We start from the raw sequence: 18,032 nt of genomic DNA, 5'->3' as shown, positions 1-18,032 counted from the left end.
TTTACCCCCACAAATCTTCTTAGTAACATCACTGAAGGGAAACACCGGGACAGAGAGATTAGATCAAGAACGAGGGATAGATAAGAAATATAGAGGAGTCAAGATAGAGAGGGTAGATAATGATTAGAGGGGCAACTCCGGACTGAAACCGAACAGCTCCTGGACAAGGAGTAGGCTTAGGACTGATGGCATTGCGGGTATTATAGCCGTTTCAGCTGAAGGCAGTCATGGTGTGACGGGAATCTGGACGCTCATGGCAGGACTGACGGTTGCCTGCCTGACGGCTCTCGACGCATGGCTGTGACGCTCCTCGACACGCTCATGGCTGCTGATCGGCTCTCGACGTCCATGGCTGACGCCTGACCTCATGCACGCGGCTCTGAAGCTCATTTGGGTGACGGCTCCGACGCTCATGGGGGCTGAACGGGCTCTGCGACGCTCATGGCGGGCTGACTCCGCGCTCGCCTGGACTGACCCGCTCTCGAACGCTTCTGCTAGCGAGCTGCACGCGCTCTTCGGCTGCTCATGGTCGCTAGTGCGAGTCGGCGGATTCGACTGTCATGCCGCTGGCCGGCTTCTGGCAGATCCTGTGGTTGGCGAGTCGCTCTGGCCGATATCTTCGCTGTCTGGTTAGCGCTCTGGCAGAGTCCATGTCGAGTGGGCTCTGGCGACGTTGCCGTCTGCTGATCCTGACTGAGCGCGGCGCTCTAGCGGCTCCTTCTGGCGGTGCCGCTCTACGGCTCCTGTCTGCGGACGGCTCTCGTAGCTCATGGAGCCACGGCGGGGAAACACGGTCAAGTGTGTATTGCAAAGGACGTCCGAGAGCGATAGGTCAGAACGGAAGCGGACTTTTCAGAGACTCATATCGCAGACAGGGCATAAGTGATGAGATCAGCAGCTGAAATGACGCAAGCGGAGCATGGGAGAGCGAGAAGGCTCGATGAGCTCAGATGAGATGGACTGGGTATAGGATGGGTGTATTGGACTGGTCAGGATGGCGCTAGGTGAGTCACGGAGATTGGCTATACGCTGCTGAGGACCGGATGACTTGGCGCACGAGATGATAGGCGCATGTGGAACACCTGTGCGTCCGTATGCCGGGAACATGGAGGCACCGGCTAGGATACGCACATTCAATACAGTGCAAAGGAGCAGGGACAGGGCCCACTGTACTCTCAAAGCCCGACTCTATACTTGGTGCGAGGTGCACCAGCGAACGCATGGTGACACGGGGCTTGGACAAGCAACATCAGGATTAGTAGGGGGAGAGAAGATACAGTGTGGTACAAGGGCTTAGCACAGTGCGAGATGTGATCACTGACACCAATGGCTGTGCTGGTGGCCGTGCACACTGGAGCGGCACCGAATGGATACACGCATACAGGGAGAGTGGTGAGGAGGAACAGGGCTCAGGAATCGCACTGAAGCCTGGTGCAGTATGTAAGGCACTGTTAGCGGATAGGCGGCGGGGAGGTGGCGCAGGAAGATACCGGACCGTGCCAGGTACTGGCTTCTTGAGCATTGACCTTGCCAACCTTTACCTGGTTTGAATGCTCCGCGTTGCCGGACCAGTGGGAGGTGGATAAACCCGCACCGGGGCTTATTAGGGCCGAACTCGAGGAAACATGCGAGGGCACGTGCCATGTTAGCGCGGCCCGAGAAGAACCGTACTCGAGAGACCGCGCGTTGACCGGCCTCATGGCACCTGGTTCATAACCCAATCTAGCCCTACAGTGCAGGGAGGTGGAAATAACCCGCTGGGCTATGCTACTTGAAGAGGAGACGTGGGCTCTACTGCGTAACACGGCGCGCTGCCCGTACTCCCCGCTCTCCACGGAAGCCTCGGATACGTGGGCGCAGGTCTCCTACTGCCCTTGCCACTACCTCCTTAGGCCGCCCCCCCCCAAGAAATTTTTGGGTGTTAACTCACGGTTTTTGGGCTTCCGCCAAACTCGTTCCCTCATAAATCCGAGTTCCTCTCTCCGTAGCCTCTGCTCTCCTCGTGCCTCCGCTGTTCACGGGTGAGGCTCGGGTCCCTACACCAGGAATCTCCCTCCCATGTGTTAGCACCTTTCCGTCCAATAGATCTCCCAAGTCCATTCCTCCCTTCTTCCTGTCCCTATTACTCCGTTACTCTATGCTCTGAATATGGTCAGTGACAGTGAACATAATTTAACCACTTGTGTCATTGATAATGATTCAGCTACATACTGTATTTTGTGTTTCAACAGAATTACCTGCTGATCTGAAGATAGTTTTGGTTGGGAAGTCTGGAGCAGGGAAAAGTGCAACAGGAAACACCATCCTCCAGACAACGAAGTTTAAAGTGGAGGCTTCTGCAGTGCCTGTTACAACAAAGAGTGAGAAACAGAGTGGAGAGGTGGATCAGAATAAGGTGCTTGAGGTGGTTGACAGTCCAGGAATCTGTGACATATTATTGAAAGAATCCCATGTCCTTATATAATTGATGAACAAGAAAGGGGAAAAAGAGAGAAAGGAAATAGAGAGATGCATCAAGATGTCTGTCCCAGGACCCCATGTGTTCCTGCTGGTGATCAAGCTGGAGAGATACACAGAGGAGCAAAGAAAAGCAGTGAAGTTCATCCAGGACAACTTGGGAAAAGGGGCCTCAGACTTCACTATAGTATTATTCACTGGTGTAGATCAGCTGGAGGGAAAACCAGTAGAGAAGTTTCTGAAAGAGTGTCAGGAGCTTCAGAAACTGGTCAGAGTCTGTGGAGGCAGATCTCATGTCTTTAACAATAAAGAGCAGAGAGACGGTACTCAGGTCAGAGTGCTGCTGAGGAAGATAGAGGAGATGGTGGAGGGGAATGGAGGAAAACACTACACCAATGAGATGTATGATGAGATGTATGAGAAGGCTCAGAAAGAAATCAGGAACAGACAGTTGTTAAAGTTGGGTAAACAAGCAGCTATAGGAGTTATAGGAGTTGGCTGCACAACTACAGGAGTAGGACTAGGTGTTCTTGCAATCCCTGCCGTTGCAGGGCCACTGATAGGGGTAGGAGCAGCAACAGCTATAGTAGCAGCTATAGGAGGAGGAATAACACATGTTATGAATAAGAGATTGGAGGAGAGAGGGGAAATGGAAGTGGAGACGAGAAAACTGAGCAGGAAAAGGCAGTAGCAGGTAAAAAGACAACATTAGGAGAGGGAGAGGACGAGGATAGAGCAGGAGCAGGAAGTTAATTAAGAGTCAATATAATGAACAGAATAAAATAATCCCCATCAAAATCTGTCTGTTTAACCTAGAGATACGTGTTATTTTGCTGCATGTCTCAAWCCACCGCATCCGCCAATATCGCCCTTCCACTTCTGYGGTGAAAGGTGGCAGAKCTAGAGCGGTGTTTGTCAGTCCATGAGACATCCTGAAATTCAGTCTTCTCACTGAAACGTCTGTAGCATCCGAACGGTATGGCTTCCTCTCAGGAACACAATGGTGTTCTCCATTTGCCCTAGGACACCCACAACACAGGTNTCATGCCCATTTATAGGCAAGCCCTTGAACAGAGACCTCGATTTCAGAAATCTCACTTCCTGATAGGAAGTGGGCTGCAGAATGAGTTCTGTTTCACTTAGAGAAATAATTCAAACGGTTTTAGAAACTAGAGAGTGTTTTCTATCCAATAGTAATAATAATATGCATATTGTACGAGCAAGAATTGAGTACGAGGCCGTTTGAAATGGGCACCTTTTCCCAAGTTACTCAATACTGCCCCTGCAGCCATAAGAAGTTAAGAACAAATTCCTATTTTCAATGACAGCCTAGGCTGTGGGTTAACTGCCTTGTTCAGGGGAATAACGACAGATTTGTACCTTGTCAGCTCAGGGATTTGATCTTGAAACCTTTCGGTTACTAGTCCAACGCTCTAACCACTAGGCTACGCTGCCTCCCCATGTGTGGAGACATGCGTATACTCACTGAACAAAACATTAAGAATACCGTCCTAATATTGAGTGGACCAACCCCTTATTGAATATGAGTTTTGAAAAGTGGTGGAATTGCCCTTTAACCTTACAATGAATATGCTCTGAATATGGTCAGTGACAGTGAACATAATTTAACCACTTGTGTCATTGATAATGATTCAGCTACATACTGTATTTTGTGTTTCAACAGAATTACCTGCTGATCTGAAGATAGTTTTGGTTGGGAAGTCTGGAGCAGGGAAAAGTGCAACAGGAAACACCATCTTGGGGACAAGGGTGTTTAAAGTGGAGGCTTCTCCAGTGCCTGTAACTACAAAGAGTGAGAAACAGAGTGGAGAGGTGTATGGGAAGAATATTGAGGTGGTTGACAGTCCAGGAATCTGTGACATATTATTGAAAGAATCCAATGTCCTTATAAAATTGATGAACAAGAAAGGGGGAAAAGAGAGAAAGGAAATAGAGAAATGCATTGAGATGTCAGTCCCAGGACCCCATGTGTTCCTGCTGGTGATCAGACTGGATAGATACACAGAGGAGCAAAGAAAAGCAGTGAAGTACATCCAGGACAACTATGGAAAAGGGGCCTCAGACTTCACTATAGTATTATTCACTGGTGCAGATCAGCTGGAGGGAAAAACCAGTAGAGAAGTTTCTGAAAGAGTGTCAGGAACTTCAGACACTGGTCAACAGCTGTGGAGGCAGATGTCATGTCTTTAACAATAAAGAGCAGAGAGACCGTACCCAGGTCAGAGTGCTGCTGAGGAAGATAGAGGAGATGGTGGAGGGGAATGGAGGAAAACACTACACCAATGAGATGTATGTGAAGGCTCAGAAGGTTATCAGGAACAGACAGTGGTTAGAGTTGGGTGAACAAGCAGCTATAGGAATTGTAGGAGTTGGCTGGACAACTACAGCAGTAGGATAAGGTCTTCTTGCAACCCCTGCCGTTGCAGGGACAATAATAGGAGTAGGATTAACAACAGCTATAGGAGCAGTTATAGGAGGAGGAATAACACATGTTAAGAGATTGGAGAGAGGGGAGATGGAAGTGGAGATGAGAAAACTGAGCAGGAAAAAGCAGTAGCAGGTAAAAAGACAACATTAGGAGAGGGAGAGGAGGAGGAAAGAGTAGTAGCAGGAAGTTAATTAAGAGTCAATATAATGAACATAATAAAATAATCCCCATCAAAATCTGTCTGTTTAACCTAGAGATACGTCTTATTTTGCATAGGCTGCATGTCTCAAACCACCGCATCCGCCAATATCGCCCTTCCACTTCTGCGGTGAAAGGTAGCAGAGCTAGAGCGGTTTGGTCTGTGTTCTCCCTCTATCCTCCCTCCCTGGTCTGTGTTCTCCCTCAACCCTCCCTCTACCCTCCCTCTATCCTCCCTCCCTGGTCTCTGTTCTCTCTCTATCCTCCCTCCCTGGTCTGTGTTCTCCCTCTACCCTCCCTCCCTGGTATGTTTTCTCCCCTCTATCCTCCCCCCTGGTCTCTGTTCCCTCTCTTCTATCTCCTCCCTGGTCTGTTCTCTCTCCCTCCCTGGTCTGTGTTCCCCTTATCCTCCCTTCCTCCCTCCTGGTTTTCTATGTTTCTCCTCTACCCTCCTCTATCCTCCCTCCCTGGTCTCTGTTCTCTCTCTACCTTTCTCCTCCCTGTCTGTGTCTCCTCTATCTTCCTCCCCTGGTCTGGTTATCCCCTCTATCCTCCCTCTGATCTGTGTCTCTCCTCTATCCCCCTCCTCTGTCTGTGTTCTCCCTCTATCCATTCCCTCCTGGTCTGGTTCTCCCTCTATCCTCCCTCCCTGGTCTGTGTTCTCCCTCTATCCTCCCTCCCTGGTCTGTGTTCTCCCTCTATCCTCCCTCCTTGGTCTGTGTTCTCCCTCTATCCTCCCTCCTTGGTCTGTGTTCTCCCTCTATCCTCCCTTCCTCGGTCTGGTGTCTCCTCTATCCTCCTCCTGGTCGTGTGCTCCTCATCCTCCCTCCCTTGGTCTGTGTTCTCCCTCTATCTCCCTCCTTGGTCTGTGTTCTCCCTCTATCCTCCCTCCGGTCGTGTTCTCCTCTATCTCCCTCCCTGTCTGTTTCTCCCTCTATCCCTCCCTCCTTGGTCTGTGTTCTCCCTCTATCCTCCCCTTGGTCTGTGTTCTCCCTCTACCCTCTCTATCCTCCCTCCCTGGTCTGTGTTCTCCCTCTACCCTCCCTCTACCCTCTCCCTGGTCTGTGTTCTCCCTTGCCCTCCCTCCCTGTCTGTGGTCTCCCTCTACCCTCCCTCTACCCTCCCTCCCTGGTCTGTGTTCTCCCTACCTCCTCTATCCTCCCTCCCTGTCTCTTTCTCCCTCTACCCTCCCTCCCTGGTCTGTGTCTCCCTCTACCCTCCCTCCTGGTCTGTTCTCCCTCTACCCTCCCTCTTCTCCTCCCTACCTGGTCTGTGTTCTCCCTCTATCCTCCCTCCCTGTTGTGTCTCCCTCATCCCGTCCCTGTCTGTGTTCTCCCTCTATCCTCCTCCTGGTCTGTGGTTCTCCCTCTACCCTCCCTCCCTGGTCTTGTTCTCCCTCTACCTCCCTCCCTCCCTGTCTGTTCTCCCTCTACTCCCTCCTGGTCTGTGTCTCCCTCTACCCCTCCCTCCTATCTCCCTCCCTGGTCTGTGTTCTCCCTCTACCCTCCCTCCCTGTCTGTGTCTCCCTCTACCCTCTCCTCCCTGGTCTGTTCTCTACCCCCCTCTATCCTCTCCTCCCTGGTCTGTTCTCCCTCTATCCTCCTCCTTGGTCTGTGTTCTCCTCTTCTCCCTCCTTGTCTGTGTTCTCCCTCATCCTCCTCCTTGGTCTGTCTCCCTCATCCTCCCTCCTTGGTCTGTTGTTCTCCTCTATCCTCCCTCCTTGTCTGTTCTCTCTATCCTTCTCCTGTCTGTGTTCTTCCTCTATCCTCCCTCCTTGGTCTGTGTTCTCCCTCATCCTCCCTCCCTGGTCTGTGTTCTTCCTCTATCCTCCCTCTTGGTCTCGGTCTCTCTCTATCCTTCCTCCCTGGTCTGTGGTTCTCCCTCTATCTTCCCTCCCTGGTCTGTGTTCTCCCTCTATCCTCCCTCCTTGGTCTGTTCTCCCTCTACCTCCCTCTATCCTCCCTCCCTGGTCTGTGTTTCTCCCGCTACCCTCCCTCTATCCTCCTCCCGGTCTGTGTTCTCCCTCTACCCTCCCTCCCTGGTCTGTGGTCTCCTCTACCCTCCCTCCCTGGTCTGTGGTCTCCTTACCCCCCTCTATCCTCCTACCTGGTCTGTGTTCTCTCTTATCCTCCCTCCCTGGTCTGTGTTCTCCCTCTATCCTCCCTCCTGGTCTGTGTTCTCCCCTATCCCCCACTGGTCTGGATTCTCCCTTACACCCCTCCCTTGGTCTGTGTTCTCCCTCTACCCCCCCTCTACCCTCCCTCCATGTCTGTGTTCTCCCTCTACCCCCCTCCCTGGTCTTGGTCTCCCTCTACCCTCACCTCCTGGTCTTTGTTCTCCCTCTACCCTCCTCCCTGGTTCTGTGGTCTCCCTCTATCTCCCTCTATCCTCCTACCTGGTCTATGTTTCCCTCTATCCTCCCTCCCTGGTCTGTCTCCCTCTACCCCCTCTATCCTCCTCCCTGGTCTGTGCTCTCCCTCTACCCTCCCGCCCTGGTCTGTGTTCTCAATCTGTCCTCCTCCCTGGTCTGTGTTCTCCCTCTATCCTCCTCCCTGTCTGTGCTCTCCCTCTGTCCTCCCCCCTGTCGGTGTTCTCCCTCCACCCCCTCCTTGGCGTGTTTCCCCTCTACCCCCCTCTATCCTCCCTCCCTGGTCTGTTTCTCCCTCTACCCTCCATCACTTTCCTCCCTGCTGTTTCTCCCTCTACCCTCCCTCTATCCTCCCTCCCTGGTCTGTTTCTCCCTCTACCCTCCATCTACCCTCCTTCCTTGTCTGTTCTCCCTCTACCCTCCATCTACCCTCCTTCCCTGGTCTGTGTTCTCCCTCTACTCTCCCTCCCTGGTCTGTTTTCTCTCTGTATCCTCCCTCTGTCCTCCTCCCTGGTCTGTGTTCTCCCTCCCTGGTTGTTCTCCCTCTTACCCTCCCTCCCTGGTCTGTGTTCTCTCTCTATCCTCCCTCCCTGTCTGTGTTCTCCCTCCCTGGTCTGTGTACCTCTCACCCTCCTCCCCTGGTCTGTGTTCCCTCTAGTGTCAGACTTTGTGTAAAACACCATGATACACAGTGAGGAATGTTGTAAAATACTGTACTGTACTTCATTACTGTAATTCTAATATACGTCATTACTGTATTTCTACTGTACGTCATTACTGTATTTCTACTGTACGTCATTACTGTATTTCTACTGTACGTCATTACTGTATTTCTACTGTACGTCATTACTGTATTTCTACTGACTTCATTACTGTATTTTACTGTACTTCATTACTGTATTTCTACTGTAATTCATAATCCAGGGAAGGGATGAGGGCTCAGAACTGTAGGACAATTATTACTAAAACAATTAAATTAGAGGAACATTTTATATTAGATAACTCTATGTTTATTACTTAACAATACAATAGAGGGATTTAAATATTGTTTACTTACAAAGAGCTATTTGTATTGTATACCTAAAAGGGTATGTATACTACTAAAAGGATTTTGAGGGATTTGTATTGTATACCTGCTGAAAGGGATTTAGACGGATTGTATTGATACATACTGAAAGGAATTTAGAGGGATTTTGTATTGTATACCAACTGAAAGGGATTTAGAGGGATTTTGTATTGTTTACTTACAAAGAGGGATTTGTATTGTATACCTACTGAAAGGAATTTAGAGGGATTTTGTATTGTATACCTGCTGAAAGGGATTTAGAGGGATTTTGTATTGTATACCTGCTGAAAGGGATTTAGAGGATTTTGTATTTATACCTACTGAAAGGATTTAGAGGTTCTATATTGGTTACTTACATTATGTATCTGTACTATTCGCTCATGGGAATTTGAAAATTTGTCTGAGCTGTTTGTAAATTGACAGATAATCAATTAATAATATTTGTTGTTTCATGGTTGTGCTTTATGATGTTTCATGATTTTTTCAACATTTAATGAACATTTGATGGACAACCTTTGAGGACATTTAGTCATTGGTAGTGTGTGCTTAGTGTTGCATGTATGATTTCCCCAGAATTCAACAATAAATATTCAAATGAAATCCACAAAATCCTCTCCTCATGTTCTGTTCAAACACCACTATGATTACAACAGGATTTTGGTTTGTTTTTGCCAAAACATTTATAGAAAACAGGCAGTGGTGACCCGTCATTCAGGGCAGGTGGGGCAGAACATTTTTAGCACAAAAATAAAATATATATATATTTTCGGTGGGGCGGAGGGCTTGACAGTTTTGCGTGCTATTTTGGCATTAATACGTGTCACAAACCTGTTTGCAACCAATATTTAAAAAAAATTATATATATATAATTGAGTTAATAAAGCCACATACAAACATGGTCTCTTTTTTGTTTTCTTCAGTAAGGCAGCTCCATAATGCAGGCGTTTCAACTTAGCTCAGTGCTTTCTGTGGTGGTGGGGCGAGACAGCAGTAAATAGCAGCATTGCGCCGTGATTGGCTCAGTGTTCTGTCACTCATGGGGACACAACATCATCGCCAAGTTGAAGTCCTTAGTAAGGGTAAACATCCATAATTACAGCCCTTTGGGGGTCCTGCCATAGAGTTATACTACAAGTGACCTTCCAAGAAGACTCAAGGTCATTGGCCACAGATAGAATGATGTCAAATCACGTTGTACAGTAGCTGTGATTGGACTGATCATGTGAACATCTTACTTTCAAAGTATTAGCTAGCAGTCATCATAATGAATCAAGTCAACAATCTACTGGCAAATCCTTTTAAATCCTTGCCAAATGAAGAAAAATAATGAAGAGAAATTATAGATAAAACGTATCGGTGCTCATCGGCCATTGGACATAAACATTACACAAGTGGGAAATCACAAATTCAACAATGATTGGTTTGGAAGGAATCATGACATTGACTTACCACAAGCATTGCAACTTGAAAGTCGGGGATAAATTAGATCAGACTGGTAAAGCACGATTTGAACGGTCATGCAACTCGGAGTTGTAATCTTTCTCTTTCTTTGATGACAAAATTTGCCCACGAAGGACCTCCGCGCCACCTTCCTGTTCAAGTGAAAACATCACAACAAGGTGAGTCCAAAAATGTCTTATATGCTGCTGCATAAATTATCTAATTAATTATTGGATAAGTATACTGTAGCTAAGAAAGTAACACTAAGTGTATGTTGTGTAGTAAACTGTTAGTAGCCCATTTKCCTCACCCTAATAATTTGGTCTATTTCCACCTTTTAAAACTTCTTTGAGCGCATGAACCGCTAGCGGGAYACCTACGACAACATCCGGTGAAATTGAAGAGTGCGAAGTTGAAAATACAAAAATAAAAATATTAAACATTCATGAAAATACAAGTGTCATACATAATCCAACCACGTTGTCAGATGTCAAAAAGGCTTTACGGCGAAAGCATACCATGCGATTATCTGAGGACAGCGCCCCACAACAAAATACGTTTTCAACCAGCACAGGCGTCACAAAATCACAAATAGCGATTAATTAAATCATTTACCTTTGAAGATCTTCCTCTGTTTGCAATTCCAAGGGTCCCAGCTACACAATGAATGGTCGTTTTGTTCGATMAAGTCCTTCTTTATATCCCAAAAATGTCAGTTTAGTTGGCGCGCTTGATTCAGTAATCCACTCCTTCAACATACATACAAACAAATCCAAAAAGTTGCTGGTAAAGTTCATCCAAACAAGTCAAACGATGTTTCTAATTAATCCTACGGTATTCTAATATCTAAATAAACRATAATATTTAAATGTATTTGGCTAAGGTGTATGTAAACTTCCGACTTCAACTGTACATTAAACCACAGGTTTTGTTCTTGAGACTTTGGAATGGGGTGGGGTTTAGGGGTAGGTRGGGTGTATCTGAGGGAACAATGGGYGTAGGCCGGGGTMAGTGGTGTTGAGATAATGGGCATAATGCCAACCCAGARATGCTGCTAGTGGGTCACCTATCTAGGATAGATAAAGGGTAGGTAGGTGGGGTGGGTGTAGTGGTAGGTGGAGTGTATCTGAGGGAATAGTGTCATCTCATATCTCTGACCCTCATGTCTCTGATCCTCATGTCTCATGTCTCTGATCCTCATGTCTCTGATCCTCATGTCTCATGTCTCTGATCCTCATGTCTCATGTCTCTGATCCTCATGTCTCATGCCTCTGACCCTCATGCCGCTGACCCTCATGCCTCTGACCCTCATGCCTCTGACCCTCATGCCTCTGACCCTCATGCCTCTGACCCTCATGCCTCTGACCCTCATGTCTCTGATCCTGACCACGTCGAGGGAACCTAACCCTGATCTGGGACATAGGCCTTTCTTTGTCTGCGTGTGTGTGTGTGTGTGAGTCTGTCAGTATGTGTAAGTGTGTTTGTATGCATTTGAGTGTATGTTACTCAACATTCCAATCAGCCTGTGGTTCACAGCGGCATGGAAGAGAATAGAACTGAGATAAGGACAGGTATGCACACCTGCATAATTGCACGTACACACCCACATGTTTCTCTGAAACATCTCTGTTCTAGTAAAAGATCAGTTGAGAGTACCACATCCTGTTGTTTGAGACTCTGTGACTACGCTGAAAGCCATAACCAGCATACACACACACACACCTGTTTCTCGGAAACGTCACTGTTCAGGTAAAACAGCAGTAGAGGGTGTAGTCACTAGTTTGAAGCACCATTAAAAGATGACTGAATAGTTGGGATCTGAGATCATTGTTTGTCTTCACCTCCAACTAACCAGAGTTTCATTGAGAACTGGAGTTGATGAACACCTTCATAATTGCACGTACACACACACCTGTTTCTCGGAAACGTCTCTGTTCAGGTAAAACAGCAGTAGAGGGTGTAGTCACTAGTTTCAAGCAACATTAAAAGACTGAAGAGTTGAATCTGAGATCATTATTTGTCTTCACCTCCAGCTAACCAGAGTTTTATTGAGAAGTGGAGCTGATGAACTACAGAACAGCACAGCTTTTCTAAGTACATCCAGGAAGAAGAGAAGATGTCAGATGAGAACGGTAAGAACGTTTATTCACAAATTTATTCACAAATCTTTCTAAATTAAAATATGAACACATTTCCAGCAGCAACACCATAAAGATGTAACAGCAATGTTTCTTTATTTAACTAGGCAAGTTAAGAACAAATTCTTATTTCAATGACGGCCTAGGAACAGTGGATTAACTGCCTTGTTCAGGGTCAGAACGACAGTTGTCAGCTCGAGGATTCGTTCTAGCAACCTTTCGGTTACTAATCCAACGCTCTAACCACTTGGCTACCAATGGCACTGAAATAATAAGTGGTTCAAGGGAATTTGCAACAACACATAACTTTCACTGTTGAACGGCAAAAAAAAGAAAAGAAGATTAGACAACGTGTTTTTACTGAGTTGAAATGTCTAGACCACATTATGGAATAATTATAAACTGTGTGGTTCGAGCCCTGAATGCTGATTGGCTGAAAACTGTGTTCCACGGGTATGACAACATTTATTTTTACTGTTCTAACTGTGTTGATAACCATTTTATAATGGCAATAAGACACCTCAGGAATGTGTAGTATATGGCCAATATACCACGGCTAAGGGCTGGTCTTAGGCACGACGCAACGCAGTTGTTAGTTTGAGTTTGCGGCAACTGTCTGCTGCTAGGACATTGTAGTTAGAGATTATTTTCATCACAGACAAGCGAGTGCCCCAAGTTACCACGGTAATGGCCCATCCCACGGTAATGGCCGGCACCACTGCGTCAATTTAAGTAACATAAAATAATCCCCATCAAAATCCGTAAGTTTTCTAGGGATACACTACATCACCAAAAGTATGTGGACACCCTTTTAAATTAGTGGATTTGTCTGTCCCAGGTTGCAACACTCACTACCGAGTTCCAGACTGCCTCTGAAATAGCTCTAGCTCTGCTACCTTCCACTGCAGATGCAGAAGGCCGATATCGGGGGATGTGGTGAATTGAGACACAGCCCACATGCAAAAAAAATCATATCTCTAGCTTAAACTGACGGATTTTGATAGGGATATTTTTATTGTGTTACTTAGATTGACGCACGGGTGAATCAATAGACTCTTAAGGATTAATAGCCTAATGATTCTGTGAGCTCCAAGCCTCACACAACCACAGTATGTTGGATAAAGCAATTTCACAAAATAAATACTGTCATTTGTGTCTTAATAATTTCATAAAACAGTGCGCTTAAAGCATCAGCTCAGTGCAAATAGTTGATTTTATTAAAACACATAGGTTGTGTCTTTATATGGAAAAAATACAATCAAGAATTTAATTCCCACGAGTGTAGAGCGTTAAGGTCAGCGGCATCATGAACTCTACCAAGTATCAGGTCATATTAGCCAGAAACCTGGTTGCCTCTGCCAAGAGGCTGAAATTAGTGTAAGGGGTGAACAATAGTTATTATGTAATGTGATTCACAAAAAAACATTTTGAAAAGTTCCATTAAATATGTAAAACTATACAGGATGTCAATCTGAGCCTGAATATATTACTTCATTTTCCATGCGCACAAAAAAATGTATTTCTCTCAGTTTGTGCACAAATTTGTTAACATTCTTGTTAGTGAGCATTTCACCTTTGCCAAGACAATCCATCCACCTGACAGGTGTGGCATGTCAAGAAGCTGATTAAACAGCATGATCATTACAAAGGAGCACCTTGTGCTGGGGACAATAAAAGGCCACTCTATAATGTGCAGTTTTGTCACACAACACAACGTCACAGATGTCTCAAGAGGAGGGAGTGTGCAATTGGCATGCTGAATGCAGGAATGTCCACCAGAGCTGTTGCCAGAGAATTAAATGTTAATTTCTCTACAATAAGCCCTCTCTGTTGTTCTAGAGAATTTGACAGTACGTCCAATCGGCCTCTCAACCACAGACCACGTGTATGGCATTGTGTGGGAAAGTGGTTTGCTGATGTCCATTGTTGTGACATTCATCCGCCACCATCACCTCATATGACCTCATAACTGACAATTGTTGTTGTCTTTACCTTCCTTCCCTTTGTGCTTCCTTCCCTTTGTGCTTCCTTCCTGCCCTTTTATTTTTATTCACCAAATGACCCTGCAACAATTCAATAAAACCCAACCTTTAAAAACTTCTTGATGCACCCATCCCGTTAGCGGGATCATTTTCGTCAACCACCGCTGAATTGCAGAGTGCCAAATTCAAATTAAATCACTAAAAATATTCAATTTTCATGAAATCACAAGTGCAATATAGTAAAACACAGCTTAGCTTGTTGTTAATCCACCTGGCGTGTCAGATTTCAATAAAGCTTTTCGGCGAAAGCTATCCAAGCATTTATGTAAGCACATCTCTCTCAGGATACAAAATATTACAAACAGCTAGCAGCCAACTAGATTGGTCACAAAAGTCAGAAAAGCAATAAATTAAATCGCTTACCTTTGATGATCTTCGGATGTTTGCACTCACGAGACTCCCAGTTACACAATAAATGTTCCTTTTGATCCATAAAAATTATTTTTATATCCAAAATACCTCCATTTGGTTGGCGCGTTATGTTCAGAAATCAACAGGCTCGAGCGGTCACGACATTGCAGACGAAAATTTCAAATAGTATCCGTAATGATCGAGGAAACATGTCAAACGTTTTTTATAATCAATCCTCAGGTTGTTTTTACAATATATAATCGATAATATATCAACCGGGAATGTTGCTTCTTCAGAGAGAGAGAGAAAGAAAATGGATGCTCCATTCTGTTGCGCATACAAAACGCTGCTGGCACCCAACCATTCAATGACGCACCCAGCCATACAATGACGCGATGTGATCTTTCTCGCTCATTTTTCAAAATAAAAGCCTAAAACTATGTCTAGAGACTGTTCACACCATGGGGAAGCCATAGGAAAAGGAATCTGGTTGATATCCTTTTAAATGGAGCGATGGCAGGCTATGTAACATGGAGCTTTCAAAATAGAAGCCACTTCCTGGTTTGATTTTCCTCAGGTTTTCGCCTGCAAATCAGTTATGTTATACTCACAGACAATATTTTGACAGTTTTGGAAACTTTAGAGTGTTTTCTATCCTAATCTGAATTATTTTCATATTCTAGATTCTGTGCCTGAGAAATAGGCAGTTAAATTTGGGTACGTTTTTCATCCAAAAATCTAAATATTGCACCCTACACTCAAGAGCTTTTAAGGTGGCAGCTTGGAGTCCAGCAGCTACCTCTCTCTGATCTGTCTTGCGCCCAGAGAACACCATATGCTCTACTTTTAAAGGGAAGGGCAGAGCTGTGCTCAATCACCATGTTAACCTGCAAGCAGTGAGACAAACATAATGGATCACCTATCACATTCATCACAGAGTGGTGTAACAGTATAGCTTCCATCCCTCTCCTCGCCCCACCTGGGCTCGAACCAGGGACCCTCTGCACACATCGACAACATTCACCCTCGAAGCACTGTTACCCATCACTCCACAAAAGCCGCAGCCTTTGCAGAGCAAGGGGAACAACTACTTCAAGGTCTCCGAGCAGGTGACGTCACCAATTGAAACACTATTAGCGCGCACCCCTCTAACTTGGGGGGCGGCCCGTCAGGAAGTCCAGGACCCAGTTGCACATGGTGGGGTTCAGACCCAGGCCAGAGTTTAATGATAAGCTTGGAGGGTACTATGGTGTTGAAGGATGAGCTATAGTCAATGAACAGCATTCTTACATACAGTGGCANGACAGTTTTGGAAACTTTAGAGTGTTTTCCATCCTAATCTGACAATTATTTGCATATTCTAGATTCTGGGTCTGAGAAATAGGCAGTTAAATTTGGGTACGTTTTTCATCCAAAAATCAAAATACTGCCACTGTATGTAAGAATGCTGTTCATTGACTATAGCTCATCCTTCAACACCATAGTACCCTCCAAGCTTATCATTAAACTCTGGCCTGGGTCTGAACCCCGCCCTGTGCAACTGGGTCCTGGACTTCCTGACGGGCCGCCCCCCAAGTGGTGAAGGTAGGAAACAACACCTCCAATACGCTGATCCTCAATATTGGGGTCCCACAAGGGTGCGTGCTCAGCCCCCTCCTGAACTGCCTGTTCAACCATAACTGCGTGGCCACGCACGCCTCCAACTCAATGATCAAGTTTGCAGACGACACAACAGTAGTAGGCCTGAATACCAACAATGACGAGAGAGCCTACAGGGAGGAGGTGAGGGCCTTGACGGAGTGGTGCCAGGAAAATAGCCTCTCTCTCAATGTCAAAAAAATGAAGGAGCTGATCCTGGACTTCAGGAGACAGCAGAGGGAGCACCCCCCTATCCATATCGACGGGACCGCAGTGGAGAAGGTCAAAAGCTTCAAGTTCCTCTGCGTACACATCACTGACAATCTGAAATGGTCCACCCACACAGACAACAGCGCCTCTTCAACTTCAGGTGGCTGAAGAAATTTGGCTTGGCCGCTAAGGACAACTATGGCAACTGTACCATCCGCATCTACAGGGCTCTCCAGTAGGTAGTGCGGTCTGCCCAAAGCATCACCAGGKGCACACTGCCTGCCCTCCAGGACACCTACAGCACCCGATGTCAAAATTAAGGACATCAACCACATGAGCCACTGCCTGTTCACCCCGCTATCATCCAGAAGGTGAGGTCAGTACAGGTGCATCAAAGCAGGGACCGAGAGACTGAAAAACTGCTTCTATCTCAAAGCCATCAGACTGTTAAATGGCCATCCCTAGCCGGCTACCACTTGGTAACTCAACCATGCATCTTAGAGGCTGCTGCACTATATAAATAGACATGGAAACACTGGCCACTTTAATAATAGAACACTAGTCACTTTAATCATGTTTACGTACTGCTTTACTCATTTCATATGTATATACTGGATTTTAGTCAATGCCGCTACAACATTGCTCGTCCTTGCTACGCTTGCTCCCTTTCCCCCTCTCCTGTACTCAGCTTCGCCGGTCTACTAACCACCGATCCTGGCAACCATCATTACACACACCTGCTCCTTATCATTACACACCTGCTCCTCATTACACACCTGCTCCCCATCATTACACACCTGCTCCCCATCATTAAACACACCTGCTCCTCAACATTAAACAGCTGCTCTTCATCATTACACACCTACTCCCCATCATTACACACCTGCTCCTGATGAAATCCAGGTTTGTTTAATGATGGGGAGCAGTGTTGTTTAATGATGGGAAGCAGGTGTGTAATGATAGGAAGCAGGTGTGTTTAATGATGGGAGCAGGTGGGTTTAATGATGGGGATTAGGTGTATTTAATGATGGGGAGCAGGTTGTGTTTAATGATGGGGAGCAGGTGTGTTTAGTGATGGAGCAGGTGGGTTTAATGATGGGATCAGGTGTGTTTAGTGATGTGGAGCAGGTGGGTTTTATGATGGGGCAGGTGTGTAATGATGGGGAGTAGGTGTGTGAGATGGGGAGTAGGTGTGTAATGATGGGGAGTAGGTGTGTAATGATGGGAAGCAAGTGTGTATTGATGGGGAGCGGTGTGTTTAATGATGGGGAAGGTGTGTAATGATGGGGAGCAGGTGTGTGAAGATGGGGAGTAGGTGTGTAATGATGGGGAGTAGGTGTGTAATGATGGGAAGCAAGTGTGTTTGATGGGGAGCAGGTGTGTTTAATGATGGGGAGAAGGTGGTAATGATGGGAGCAGGTGTGTAATGATGGGGAGCAGGTGGTGTAATGATGGGGAGCAGGTGTGTAATGATGGGGAGCAGTTGTGTAATGATGGGGAGCAGGTGTGTAATGATGGGGAGAAGAGTGTAATGATGGGGAGAAGGTGTTGTAATGATGGGGAGAAGGTGTGTTTAATGGTGGGGAGCAGGTTGTGTAATGTGGCGAGAAGGTGTGTAATGATGGGGAGAAGGTGTGTAATGATGGGGAGAAGGTGTGTAATGATGTGGAGAAGG

At 46.3% G+C, this 18,032-nt stretch overlaps 1 pseudogene; it reads left to right on the top strand.

The window, feature by feature from the left end:
- The first annotated feature begins 560 nt into the window (after nucleotides 1-560).
- LOC112076149 (GTPase IMAP family member 8-like) overlaps nucleotides 561-18,032 on the top strand; it is a 27,414-nt pseudogene continuing 9,942 nt past the window's right edge.

Source organism: Salvelinus sp. IW2-2015, unplaced genomic scaffold, assembly GCF_002910315.2.
Source record: "Salvelinus sp. IW2-2015 unplaced genomic scaffold, ASM291031v2 Un_scaffold3598, whole genome shotgun sequence".
Lineage (NCBI taxonomy): Eukaryota > Metazoa > Chordata > Actinopteri > Salmoniformes > Salmonidae > Salvelinus > Salvelinus sp. IW2-2015.
This window is presented reverse-complemented; position numbering and strand designations above follow the sequence as displayed.